At 33.2% G+C, this 15,488-nt stretch overlaps 2 protein-coding genes across 12 annotated transcripts in view; one reads left to right on the plus strand and one right to left on the minus strand.

Moving 5' to 3' along the window:
- Positions 1–12,907, minus strand: part of LOC136416871 (hornerin-like) — a 37,880-nt gene extending 24,973 nt beyond the window's left edge. For 10 of the 11 annotated variants that reach the window (XM_066402266.1, XM_066402272.1, XM_066402269.1 and 7 more), the window contains exon 1: positions 12,726–12,907. The gene's annotated coding sequence lies outside the window, so the exon portion shown is untranslated. The remainder of the gene's footprint in view (positions 1–12,725) is intronic. The other variant, XM_066402274.1, reaches the window with a different exon arrangement.
- LOC136416917 (UPF0587 protein CG4646) overlaps positions 1–15,488 on the plus strand; it is a 177,647-nt gene that overhangs the window by 124,600 nt on the left and 37,559 nt on the right. The window lies entirely within an intron of this gene.

Consider the following 15,488-nt stretch of genomic DNA (forward strand, 5'->3'; position numbering starts at 1 on the left):
AAGGTTCGTATCGTTTTCACCATCTCAGCTCGTTAGAACGGTAAATGGATGTTGAAGGTTGGACTTATTCGCTGGAAAACCAAACAAAAATTAAAATAATCGACCTTCTTAATTCACATATTATCAAGTTGAATAAAACGTCTTACAATAAGCTTCTGATGGGACATGGTGGTGGTTCCCAAAGAAGTTATCACAATAAGTCGATTAGGAGAGAATAAAATGGAATTCAATGCAGAAAAACATCAAAACATGAATAGATCAAAACTTCTCATCAAAGAACCCGTTATTTCAAAGTTGGCCCATCAAACTATTCGGTAAACTATTTTCATGGTAATAAAAGTGTGTTGGGCGTGTGATATCTGGCTGTTTAGTAAATTTACATAAAATTCTCATTCAGTATATTACATTGCAAATAAATTGGTTACGTTTCCGTTAAAGACTCTGGGAATGGCACAGTTAGAATTGGTTAATCGAGTGGTTATTCCAGTGGATTAAAAATAAAATTGTACTGACATGGTGACCCTGGTTGTGATCTTGTTAATGATATTGCGTGCTGCTTATAATAGACTCCAACAAAAAAAATAAGTCTATTCATTCCTAATTTTCTTTTACCATACCACGATATTCCTCACTTCATGAAGTGGCCACAAACGATTTTATTCGCAGGGCACCAGAAACCCTTTCCTACAAGAGAAAGGCCCTGAGAACCTTTCTAGATATAAAGGGAGCATTTCACAATACTTTCTTCGACGTTACCTGGAGAGCCCTGGTGGAAGAGGTCCTTTGACTCGAATAAAAGAACATTAGGATGGTGGTTGGCCCACTGACTGAACACAGTCAACTCTGGTGATATCAACATTTTACATTTCCGCAAAGCCCAAGTGCAAGGAATCATTGAAAATGACGAGACACCTGGACACTTGCTGGCGTAATGTCCATTTTCATGAGTGCCCTAATATAGTATATTATGGGAAACCAAGCTCACGGTCCATCCAGGGTAAGTCAAAGATTAGCCATAAATAGACGCGTCGGCTACAGATATTTCGCTACAGCTACAGATATTTCGGATAAAGGTTTTACATTTCTGGAGCTTTTAGACCCATTCACACATCAGAGTAGAAAATTACAGAAAATGATGCGCTAAGTAAGTAAATGCTATAGAATTCCATGCAACGAGGTGGTCAAAACATAGACAAATTGAAAAAAAAACATAAGCACTTAACATAGTTTATACACGATGCTCCCTAACGGTGTTCCGATATTTAAGGAGCTGATTCTCTAGATTGTTATAAAACGAAAATGTTATATAAACGTATGTCCTAAAATGAATCGTTTCCGAGATACAGGGTGTCAAATATAAAAAAATATAAATACAAATAATAAAATAAGATTTCTTTGCATTTTCAGAATGACAAAAGATATTCCACTGAGATTCGGTATACCTACACAGTAGTCCAAACAGTACATTTCCTTTCTATTTAAACAAAAATGCTGTATACATACATGTGCGTAGGAGTTACCATGTTAATTCTTATAGGGGCATGAGAGGTACGCTACTGGTATTTTCCAAATTGGGTACATTATAACGGTTGTTGAAAATGACGACCATTTGCCATAATACATACGTCTATCTTTTTTCTCATGGACTCTCAAACACGTTCAAAAATATCAGAAGTATTACGAGTTACCTCACACGACTCTACTATACGATGTCTCAGATAATTCACAGTATTGACTGGCGCAGAGTAAACTAATATTTTTAAATGTCTTCATATAAAATAATCTAGAGGATTCAATTCCGGAGATCTGGGTGGCCACGAATGGTTTTGATTTACGATTTCCTGACTTATCCAGTGAGCAGCATATTCACGATCCAGATATTCCCTAACTGTGAGGCTGAAATGTGCTGGAGCCCCGTCATGTATAAACTATAGCTAATTAATGATCAAAATCGGCACATCCTCAAGCAAGATTGATAGTTTATATTCAATAAAATAACGATAGGTATTTGCGTCAAGCCGTGGTAGAAGAAAGCCGTGGAAGAAGCAAAAAGGGTCCAATAAATGGCAAATTTCCGATAATGCCAGTCCAGACATTTACTAAAAGCTGATGCTGGTGATAAATTTCTACCATGGCGTATAGGTTTTCTTCAGCCTACGTATATTGGTGTTGTGAAAATTTTGAATAGAATTTCGGGAAAAGTGTGCCTTATCAGTAAAAAAAAATAAAACTAATAAACGTGGGATTTTCCTCTATTTTTTAAAGTAGACACTAGCAAAAATTTTGCCTTTAAATATAATAATGCTTACACCCTCTGTATATGATACAAATATATATGTGATTACCTTTGAAAATTCTTAAGACTGTTTGATGACTGGTATTTAATATGCCATCAATTTTTCTAGTACTTGTTTCAGGATGAGAAATTATTTAATTAAGAACAGCTTCCTTTAGTTCTGATGTTCTCATTGTTTTAGGTTTCCCAGCAATATCAAAACTAAACGAAACTGCTAAAGTTCCAGTTTCGCAAAGCAATCGATGAATTCTAGTAAACATTTTTGTACAGGGTGTGCGTCGTTGAAGATATTTTTCGGGATAAATACGTCGCGCTTCAGCTGCATTACCATTAGCAGGGCCATAGACAAAATGCATTTCTGCTATATCTTGATTCGTCATTCGAGCATTCAGACATTTCGAAAAATTCTTATGAGCCCAATTTGATTAAGACGTTGGCTTAAAGAAGAATTCAAATCGAGGACCACGATTAAAAGCAATACGTAATATGTACATAATACTTCATTTGTTTTGCATGGCCAACTTTACCTCTGTAACAAATTTGCTATTATTTTCAGTATAGATCTTCAGCGGGGCATATTTTATTTTTTTTGGCAAGAACAACTGATCGTATCACAAAAACACAAGAGATATTTTTGGAGTTTTTGAATAAATTATTTTTTAAAAATATATCCAATTTAGAAAATACCAGAGGCGTACCCCCCATCCCCCTATAAGAATCATCATGACCAATTCCTTCGCACGTCTATGGTTACAGCATTTTCTTTTTAAACAGAAGGGAAATGTACTGTTTAGACTACTGTATAGGTATACCGAGTTTCAATAAAATATACTGCGCCATTTTAAAAATACAAAGAAAAATATTTTATTTTTCTTCATATTTAACAACCTGTATCTCGAAAATGACTCATTTTAGAACATACCTATATATATATATTTTTTTTTTTTCGTCTTAAAAAAATCCGGAGAACCAGCTCCTTGATTATAGAAATACTCTTAGGGACAACCCTGTATACTCCTAGGGTACATAAATGTAGCGGTTTTTTAAATGTGGCTAGATGATGGTTCTCACATGGAGACCTTTCTTTGTTTAAGATATATTGTTGCAAATTCATGCTGTAAAACTATACACTGACGTAAGAATGTTTTCATTCTTCATATAAAAATCATAATATATTCTACAACCTTGACCCAACCCAATTAAATATCTGCTATTTACTTCCTAAATTCATAAACATGTTCTTTACCAAAAGACACCGCGTCATCAAATTATACAATGGAAAGAGGATTCAACGAACCTTACTAAATCTCGACGGGCGAATTTCTTCTTTTTTTCGTTAATTCTTTCTTTTGGCCCATAAAGGAACCGTAACGCAACATTTGGGATATTTTATTAATCACATGAGACAGCAATTACCATCTGATCCCACCGCAAGGAACCAGTTTATAGGATGAAATTCCACGTAATTACCCAAATTACTGTTATCTAAGTTATGTAAGGAGCATTTTGCGCTCCTCTTTCGACAAGAGTGTCGGTGCGTTAATGGGTCCATTAAATGGATGATAAGTGCATCGCTACAACATTAATCTTAATTAAGTTTTGTATTTTCAATACACACTCACTTCAGCACACATACATATGTAAGAAAGGAAAAGTTAATATTGTTGGCTTCAAAGTCACTATTCTTCAAACCGTAAAATTAATGACAATATTATGCACAGAAATATAATAATAATAATGCAAACACATTTTAAAGAATTAGTGATTAGTCGGCGAATAGCTTACTAGAAGTTTAGGCGTATCTGAGTGCACGTGACAAGGCAATTTTATTTTATTAAGCTTGAATTCATACAAAGAAGTACCTAATCACCTTAGTCAACAATTCCTGGCTTTGTATTGATAATAAAAATAATTAAGATAATGGAAAGTATGTATAAACAACTGCTCACGAACTAAATACACATTTGACTATTTGATCTAACGGATTATGAAAAATTACACTTTTAATTCTAGTAGATTTACAAACCTTCACTTTTTTATGATGTTAGTAAGTAGTTCTAAGTAGTTAATCGAGATACACTTAGAAAGCCACTATTCTATCGACTTCATTAACGACCTAAAAAAATGTTTATGGGCAGATTCGTATCCCTTAATTTCCTCTTTTTGGATAAACAGCAATCTTGATATTCGGAGATTATACAGGGCTATCCAACGAAAATTTTACCTCCCTTTGACCTTGAAAAATAAGAACTTGTCAGGAAATTCCCAATATACGTCAAAACAGTTTTTGAGGGAAACAAATTTTTTAATAAAATTCCACCTTCAAACTTTACCTTTATGCGCCTCATAGCAACCCTCTCAAAAATTTTAAATAGCATGAGGCATCACGTGACTCCTCAAATTAAAGGTCTTTCAAAACTATATTCAATGGTGTAATGCGAATTAAAATCTATTGATTAGTTTTTGAAAAAAAAAACAATAAATTTCATAAAAAATACAATACAAACTCAGTTAAATAGTACATATACAAGGTGTCCCATAACTACAGGGACACAGAGCAGGTAGAGGTAGTACATGTAAAAATGAGACATTTGGTATCAACTTGTCTGTATCAAATATTGATAGTTAAGAAAATACAAAGTATTTTAATCGACCTGGTATATTTAACAGAATAAGACAGTATTTGAATAAGACTCAGCAAAAATGTTTTGAAGTTAATGAAGGTCGCTTCTAACACCTTTTGAAATAAGTATTCCTTTGATGTTTTGTTATTCGGTTTGTTTATCATTATTTTGTTATTTTTAGTTCAAATGTAAAATTTAAATAAAAGTGTAAGTTTTTTTTGCATAATTTATTTACTAAAATAATTTTTTTATGTAAAAATATTTAAGCTTTCATAATTTTCAATAAAAAATTGCAAAAAACTTTCTAAAAAAAATTATGGTAACATTTATGTGACATGTTGCATATGGTGCTTCCTTAATGCTACATCAAAACCGATTATTACATTTTTTGTATAGTATAAAAATATCTAAGTCCACAAAATTTCAATAATTTATCTTAAATGGTTCTCAAATAATTTATGGTTTTCGAAAAAAAATTTTTTTTTTGCGCATTTCATATTTTCTTAACTAGCAATATTTGATACAGGCAAATTGATGCCAAATGTCTCATTTTTACATGTACCATCTCCATCCGCTCTGTGTCTCTATAGTTATGGAACACCCCTATTTACAGGGTGTGGAAAATGAAAACTTTAATTTATTTTTTGTTATTATTCTGAAAATACCAGCTTCGACACTTGAAAATTTGTAAAGTTATTTTTTTTAGATCACAAATAATAACTTTTTAACCTGTATGTCTAACATAAAATTTGATTCAAAATCTAAAAAAGCAATCATTTTTCCATCAAGTATTCTTGTGTCATTTCGATATTTTGATTGGTGTTTTAGAAAAATCTATTTAACAAGCACTATGTTTAAATTTGATAATACGAGAAATTAAAAGCAAAGCACGCCAAGTATATTTTCCTTTTCAATTGCAAAACGTATCTTATTCGTCACCTAAAAAAGCATAACTTTACAAAATTTCAAGTGTCTAACCTAAATATTTTCAGAATAATGATAAATAAATGAATTAAAATTTTAATTTTCAACACCCTGTATATATTCAAAACTATCCATTTTCAAATAAAGCATTTTTTTATCTAATCGTCACCATTTGACGTGTAGCATCTCCAACTTTCGGTTGTCCCATTGTTGATGAACCACCCTGTAGATTTTCATTTCTATTTCAATGCCATTGAAAGTGCTTTTTAAAAAATTATAGTTTATTACGTTTTAAAACAACTTTTGATACAGATAAACCTGTCTGCCCATATGCTAATAAAGATTTATTGTCACGTAAATGCAAAACGCTTCTGGACCGCTAATTAAGAATATTTAGTATTGGAGATTACAAGAATCCTGTGAATTTATCAACTCATAAGTCAAGAAGCTACTGATTTTTAATACCGAGTCCGAGCATCTTTTCTTACCCACATGCCTTAACGCTTATCTTGCAATCATCGTACTACTACTAATGATATCTGAATGCTGAATGGGAAAATCTTATCTGGATGGTAGTAATTATAGGGCATGAAATATAGCAAAAAATTTCGTTGGTAGTACTTTAATGATCGTCAATTTAAACATCCGCGAATTCGAATGAGGTTCGAATTGCGCTAATTAATTCAACACAAGTGCAGTTTAGTGAACTTGAGTGCATTGACATTCAAGACTTGGGCACTTCTGTTACGTTAATTTGGAAGAACCGAAAATTGCTTGAAGCGGTGTGACTCAGCTCAACATAAAAAACTTGATTCTATCACTTGAAAATTGGACTTCAACACAATTTAAAGACACGGCAGTTAAACAGAAGAGAAGGAAGCATTGAGAAGCTTAAACTTTTAATTGTTCAGCTATTGATTTTTTGCGTTTTTTGCATCTAATGCGAAGGTTTCAGAAACTAACCGGATTCTTAAAAACCAATTTTAACATTTTGATACATCCAAATTGTAAAATATAACTCTGAACAAAGTGGCAAAAGAAATAACATTCTCATTTAAGGCAAGACGACAATTTTACTCTAAGGTACCGGTTCGACTGTTTCTGCTGATTTTAAATTGATTTTTTGCTAGAGCGAGTTTGCTTTCAGCATGAAGAACTGTCCCTTTCTTTTACATCTTCAGCACAGATATGCAGTATCAAAACTGACGTGCGTGGCATTTTCTTGGCATTGCCTGTGCTTCAATGGTAGTTCATCTGTAATTTCGTTTCCTACTTTATTTTGTTTTTTTTTGCAGTATATAGCAGCAGCAATATATTTTCGGAAATTGATATTAAAAGAAAAGAAATAATCACCTCGTAACATGTATTCATAAAACATATCAGACCTGAATTATCACCCTTCTCGTCTCATGAAACGGACATTTAACATTTTCGTTAATGTTAATTTGCGCTACGTCATGGCTTATGTTAATCCAATCAAAGTGTGTAAGCTCGAGCTTGAAAAAATTTTGAATTTTAAATAAAAAAATAATAAACGATAAGAAAAAAGTAAGCGAGGATCAATACATACTACAGCTTAATGCTTTATTTTAGAGCGGTGTTTAATTAACTAGAATTTCTCATAATTTTACATAAAAAGATTTTATTGACTATTTGCAGTCCAGCAAATATATTATTTCGGGGAATTTAAAAAATCCTCACTAAGTGCCGAGGTTATAGTTTTTATTTTACTTTTTATAAGTGTTTTTGCTCTTTTATCTCATTTTTTAAATTTTATCTAAGTTTTAACATAGTTCTAATAGAGAAATTTTAACCGATATTTTCGATGAAATACATAGGGAGATTTATGAAAGAACACTAAAGTACTTCACATTAACCTAAAGATAGAAATTTCTAAAGGATGTTTCAGAACTATGGGATTAAACTTCTAGGGATTGTTAAGTGCAACAATAAAAGACATCTAAGTATAAGACTCCCGTGTTTACAAATGTCTCCCTAAGGCTTGATAATGCTTTAAGACAGTTATGTGCAAAAACGTTTTTATTGACTTTTAGTACATTTCACTTTAATTTATTTGTATAAAATAACACTACAGTAATTGTTCAAAATTTCATACTTGAATTTTACTATTTAAACGACGTACATGGTTCCTTGGAACTTGGCTAAAAATTTGATAATCGTTTTGAATTACTTCAAACGCCGCATTAATTTATACAATCAATCAGGCCTTACTCTATCCCCACTGGCGTTTCATAAACTAGACACTTTACATGTCCCCATAAACAAAAATCTAAAAGTGTTAGATCGGGTGACCTAGGAGGCCACGGAACTGGACCACCTCTGTCGATCTAATATTAACCGAACTGACGATTCAAATACTGACGGGCTTGAATAGAAAAGTGTGCAGGCACACCATCATGTTGCATCCACATCTGCATTTCTGTAGTGTTATTTTATATAAACAAATTAAAATAAAACGTACTACAACGCGATAAAACACATTTTTGCACATAACGGTTTTAAAGTATCATAAGGCCGTCGCGTCTTAGGGAGACATTTGCGGACACAGGTTCTTATGCTCAGGCGTCTTCTATTGTTGCACTAAACAATTCCTGGAAAATTGATCTCATGATTTTGAAACGCCTGGTATATAAAGCAAACTTTATGATTTTGAACTTTGCGAATACATAAATTTTTATTCAAGAATATCTTAAAAAGTTAACATGGTGATAACTTTTACAAGCTAAATTTCACTCCTGTTTAATCTCCTGTTCAATTCCCATTTCAAATGAAACAAAAGCTATTTAAAGAAAACCATGCGCAAATCCTTGAAGATGACAACATTTACCCATAGTAAGACGAGTTTTTCAAATTATTTAATACACAAGGACGTTGCCGGCCGTCAGGAATCTTACAGCATAAATTTAATAACGTCTAAACGGATTAAAGTGGCATCATCACAGAATCGATTAACGTATCAGCTTCTGTTTCACAGCAGATCATTTTGGTGCTTATGATCTCACTCATAGTATTGTTCCTCGAATCACTTTTAATTTATGTGCTGATTGAGTAGGAAAATGACTAACTGCAATCCTGAGCGATTTGCAAGAGATGCTCATCTTCAATAAGGACTGAAGCAATGATTACGTCATGAGAAAACCGTTATTAATGCAGGTTTGGCAACTGATAAAATGATTGGCAAAATTCTCTGAGAAGAGTCTTTTATTGTCTGATGGCCGGTGCAAAGTACCGTTAGTGTATCATGAGGTTATTTGAAAGTGTTGATCGTTCAAGAGTCTTAAAACCCACAAATTTTTTTTTCCATCTAAAGGCGCTAAGAGGAAGTGCAATATCAAAAATGATTAAACCTATTAAGAATTAAGTTTATGCATCCATGTCTTAGTTTATGTGTCAGGTAGTTTTTGATGAAGAAAAAGTTTTCATTGTCATGTTTACTAATGATCGGACCCACGCAAGGGAGAATCAAAAGGAAAAAAAGATGTTTTAACATTTTTGTGAAGATTGCTGCAACCGTGAGAAACAGAACCACGTGCTCCAATAGTAACCTTGGCATTACCGAACCTTGAGAAAGTTTACTATACACGACATTACTCAATAAGAAATTCATTCATTCTGCATGAATGTTGCAAGGATTACGCGAAACAAATAAAACCACTAAGGTTAAGTATACACGTTTATATATATAGTTTTTGCAGTCTATTAGTAGAAGTACTTCCAAGAGAGCGAAGTATATCGACCACAAATTGCAATCTCGAGATGGCCTATAAAGAATAGGCCCTTAGGGTTCCTCTGAAGGTAACGAAGCACAAGAAGGAATGTCCCATAAAGACGTCTTTTTTAAGTGATTTAATCCCATAAACATGTCCTTCCCAAACCCCAACTATTGGCATTAAAGTCCGGCAAGAAGCTTTAGTGCTTTGCCAAAGGCAAAAGGGTATCTCGTAAATTTTGCCCATCATACATTTCAATTGGCCTGAAATTCAAGTGCAATTAATTTTGGTGATGAAACACTTTATAAACAAATACAACAAAAAATTTAAAAACCGATTGTCTAATTTAACGTCATATTATTAACGTACTATTAACTTTATTTTTAAACCTGTTTCCATAGAAACCAAGAATCTGACCAATGCCCATTCTTCGTTCCAATATTTCTATAAATGTTAGCCTGGTGTAAAACTCAACAACCCATAAATAATTTACCTCTTTATAATTCTCAAAAATGTACAGAAATGTCCATTAAACCTGATGTAAAATCTTCATTAATGCATGTATATAAACAGAAATTAAAGGTGTCTCCTTAACGAATCTTGTCACATAACATATGCATCCTCGCGGCGTATCTAAAATTGCATCTGCTCAATGAAATGAATGACACAAGGTCTTACTTGCGCTTCTAGTTAATAACTCCTTTGCCAAATTTATTCCATCTCACACGATGCAATCTAAATAATTTATGGGGCAATTTTTTAGTCACTTTTTAAAACTTTTTTACTCAAAATTTTATTAATAAGGGATAAATGATATGGGGAGGCGGTTTGGATGTGTTAATTTGTAACTGGAGCCTTCATCAGATATAAAAGATTATCAAATCTGTATTAACGGTCAGATTAAGTACAAGAGAGATAAGATCCAAATATCTGGTTCGTCTTTAAGAAGAGAAGCAAAAGTCTGTTAGAGAAACTGAAGTCATGTTATTTGGTAAAATCTTTACAATTTTTTAAACGCACTTTGGCTCTATTGGTAGAATTTTGTCATTTTTTTTTAACTTTCTTCAGGACATCAATTAAACATTATTTTTGAATGAGAATGATTAATGCCTTCGCAGAAGATATTTTTTTCCAAATAGATAAACATACATCTCTCCATATTGCCTCCTACAGAAAATAACTATTCTAATCATTTATACAACATTATTATACTATATACTGGAACACATCAATGTATGTACTTGATGGATATCTAAAAAAGGTAAAATAGGCTTAAAAAAGAATAAGATGAAGAATTTGATTGGACAGAGTTCAGAGGCGTACCAAGGCGGGTTAACAAGTTTCATAAATGAATTTTGCAATTTATGAACGGAGGTTTACAAAAACCCAAAAATACGTGTTCCAACGCTGACTATTCTTTGAAAATATCTATAAATCAGTTTTAAATCCAAAAAGTCGACAATTTAACTTAAAAAATAAAAAGATGCACCAATAAAGGTTAACAAAATTGATGAGACAAATTTGTAAAATTTCAATCAATAATTGAATTTACTTTTGCTTCTGCACATCAGTTCTTGTAGGTGGGCAAGTGTGGTGTTAATGTGTGCAGGTTTAAGTCAATATAATATCCATAAACTTGTTAATTTGTAAAGTAGATTTAATAAATGTTGAGTCATAGAAAAGGTTACGAATTTGGGCAAAAATTTCAGGGGAAATGTAAAAGATAACAAGCTGTTGGAAAGACTCGAAAAACTATCAATCTATTTGAAGGCTTACATGGAAATTAACTTGCAATTAAAGTTGACGGTACTTAAATTACTAATTTTCCATTAGGAGAATATTTTCAGAATTTCAATCTGACATTCCTTGACTAACCCGACGTTGTTATATTATAAGTGACTCGAAAACAGCGAGAAATGCTGAAAAACCCGAATTAAAAATATTTTTAAACGGTCAATTGAATATCAAAAAATAATTAAGAACGATCAAACGCGGACTGACTCGAAAAAAAGAACTACCCCGTAGATTTTCATTTGAAGTTCTAAAGCTTGCTACTGTAACTTCTAAGGAGTAGTTCATGCATATACTTATGTTCACAATTTTAACTGAGTATTACATATAAGGTACTTTAACACCCAGTGTTTCAAAAACAAAGAATTATTCTGCCTAGCCTTAAATCAGCATTTGTTAAGATTTTTCCAGCACAATATTTGTAGAGGTTTACGTTTAATTTCAGGATAGTAAGGAGCAGGATTATATAAGTAGAAATGTTAGATATCGAGCATAAAAAAATAAAGCCAAAACAATTATAAAAATTACTGTGACAGAATATTAAAAAAACATAAATACGTTTTTTTGGTTTTCCGCAATTTAAAGTAATCTAAAATAATCTCTGAAAAATCCAACAAAAAATTTTAAAAATATATATGTAGATGGAAAACATGACCTAATATCCTCAATTACAAAAGTGATATGAATCTTTCCAAGACACTAATTTTTCCTATTGTGCAGGTCCTAAACCTTCCTCAACAGCACTTAACTATTTAAATAGGCGTGAAGATGATAGCATGTAACTTAATTGCTGTTCTGTGATACTCTAATTGTAAAATCTTAGAGTTAAGTAATTTGAAAACAGTACATAAAACTAAACAAAGCAGTTTAGTTTTAAAAGCGAAGTTTTCTAGTGATTCACTTTTGTACAAAGAATAGTAACATTAGTCCATGTTGTCCAGTAGTAATACTAGACGGGGAGTTTCTTTTGTTATGTTTACCTATCAGATTTTTATTGTTATATTTTATAAGTTTTAAGAAAATATAAAAAACATAATTGAAATAAATATAAAAGAACACAAGATGACGCATCATGCAAACGCATTCCGGGTTACTCTCTTAATTTGGCGTTGAACTCTAATCGATTGTCATGTTCCGTTGACCCATTTATATTCAGTAAGGTATGAGTTTTTTTTCTAAAGGTTAAAAATAAATACTGAATATGTAAGTATGTGTGTAACACATTTCTTTTAATTACCTGCGCACCATTAATTATTTTTGGCGCTTTTATGATATGCAAATTGTTTCTCAAAAATAGATGAATAAAAAGATCATTAAATTTTACCGAGCCATAATATTTCTCATAAAGCAATAGCTTACCTCAATAATCTCAATGAAAAACGTAAATCACACGGGAAAAAAATCACGAAAAATCTCGAGTGAAAATTCGCGAAAGGTACAATTGCCCGATCCCGAATCTAAAATTTGCAAAAAGCAAATATTTTTTTCTTTCGACCCGGTGAATTTTTGTACGAAAAGATCGCAGATACTTTGAGACAACCACTGTGCGCCCTGCACCTTTATACCCATCCCCACCTACGGGCGCTTTTCGCGAAAGAAGATCGTTGCAGAAGATGTCCACCGGTGACGAAGAACCAAACGGACCAGGAGGAGGTCGCGAAAAATTTTAATGCGAACACGCCGCCGACATCGGAATGGTACCAGTATGGTTCGAATTCTTTGGGTGCTTGTGATTAGGTGTTGATACGCATCTGCTGTTATTTTCATGTCGACTTGGCATTATCACAAACTAAAGATATTGTAAATAATCGCCAAGAAGTTGACAGGATGAGAGACCATCTGATGATTTTGTGACAATATACAGGGTGTTTGCCTAGTACAGTGCCATAATTAGGAAGTGTTGGAAAATTTCTCTCATTACTAAAGTGGATAGGATTACAACTAGAATATTTTTCAAATGGAAGCGCTTCCTGCTATGCAGGAACTTTCTTATTTCAAATTGAGGATTTCATAACATGCTTTAGTCTGATTTTCCAGTTTTCAAGATATTGACGTTTATCTGCAACACGATCAGTTATGGAAGGTAGTTAGCCCTATGTGCCACCATCTTCATTTTTTCTGACACGGCCGTAAGGGATGACGGTAAAAATGAAATATGAAAATGTACACAGTGTATTATACAAATACTTTATGTCGCTGTCCTTTCATCAACCCATCGGCTGACCGACCGATCGGCCCTATAGTCCGTAGGTCGATCGGCTGACCTACGGACAGATCGACCGACTCAGTCGACAGATCGAGATTGAATCTACAACTATATATAATTGGCACCCACCAAAAAAGAAAATTGTGGAACAAATTTCACAATTTACTGCACAGTTGCACTTCTACGCCTTAGTACATTTAGCATTAGAGTTAGAGCAAAAACTTAAGTGCAAGAGCAGTAGAAAGAAGTGCAGCGAAAATTAACAATTATGATAGAATATACAGGGTGTCAAAAAAATGCAGTTTCCTCCTCTTTTTCGAATTTTATTTCAATCATGAATTGCTTTTTTGGCGCTTTTGCTTCTCGCTCTCTTTCCCTTCCTATACGTGTGCCATTTCTTCCTTTGTAGATATTGCTCTTCGCATTGCTACAGTGGTAATTTTTAAGATTCCATGTCCCTCTTCTTCTTTATCACTCTCGAATGTCCTTCTTGGTATCCTGTGCCAGGAATTATTACCGACTGAGAAAAACGACAGGAAAGGAATGACTATTGACTGAATCATGATCTAAATCAAACGGATTAAAACCATTCGTTTGCATCTTAATTTCCATGGTTGGAAAAATGAATTTATGACCACCGGACAATATTATATTTTTACGACCCATCTCTCACCCCAACGTTGCAATAACGCCCGCTGCTCTTAGCATTGAACAGCAAAGTAAAAATAAAGCGGGTACGTAAAATATCTCACCAACATCTAGAAAATGTAAAAATGAAGTTTGAGATTCAAGTTTATATAGTTGCCCCTAAAATGAAGCTGACGAGGCTCTTGAAAATAGCTAAAAATCTTGGAACGAAATCAATACCTAATGAGAATTGCTGAAGACCTTGAATACAAAAGACACTGGAAGATGACAACAGCCGGCACTTCAGTGTTGGAGGCCAAAATGTCGTTGATTGCTCACCGAATTACCCACCAGGACTTGTCTTCTATTATATTGATGCATAGGGGTACTGCTGCAATACATACACCTATTCTGATTCATAGATGCGTCCTTCTATTCGTTCATTCCATCCTTATTCCATCGTCATTCCTTCAATTTAAGGATCTTCGAAGGTTGTGTAGATACCTTTCGGTAGAAAGACTCCGGTAAGTTGAATGATCTCTCTATGAAAGTATTCTCGCAATTTTCGACAATATTTGCCAATAGCTTACAGATTCGATTGCGTTACCGACTGCCATTGGCCTTGCACTAGAGAGCGCGTTTACTCGATTCAGTGACCTCTTATGCAAATCGATCTCTTATTCAAGAGATCAATAAAGCAGTCGCTTTACCTAAGTCTATCCGCGGAAAAAAACTTTAGTTTATTGAATACAACCAGCGAATTTATTAAACGACGTTTGATATTAATTCTTTGTATCTCTATAATATTATGGTAATTCCCGTTAGGGATCCGTTCTTGTAGCGTAATCCTATGCGGAAACTTGAGTCTCGAATACTTAGTAAAATATTTTTTCCATAGCTTAAAATTACAGTAACATATTTTCTATAAGATTTGTGGTCAGCCCAACCTCTTTACGAATCCCCTCACTGATTAATGCTGTCATATTTCATTACCAAAGCGACTCATCGATAGCATTAGAGCTCTTGAATAAGTTATTGAATCAATGCAGGGCATCAATGTACAATAGCTCAGTAAATATGAGTTTTAGAAGGAAATGTTTCATATCACAATTTTGGTCATTAAGATGTGCACGTTTTAAAATTATTTTCAAATCCACAGGGTTCCTCATAAAAGTGCGGCAGTACCAAATTATGTACTTTTTTTTCTGAAACCACCCAATTTTTTTTGTCATTTTCGGATTTATCATCCAATTTTAAGGTCAGTTTAGTAAAGGGTCTTAAGGCAAGAA

Source organism: Euwallacea similis, chromosome 25 (assembly GCF_039881205.1).
Source record: "Euwallacea similis isolate ESF13 chromosome 25, ESF131.1, whole genome shotgun sequence".
Classification (NCBI taxonomy): domain Eukaryota; kingdom Metazoa; phylum Arthropoda; class Insecta; order Coleoptera; family Curculionidae; genus Euwallacea; species Euwallacea similis.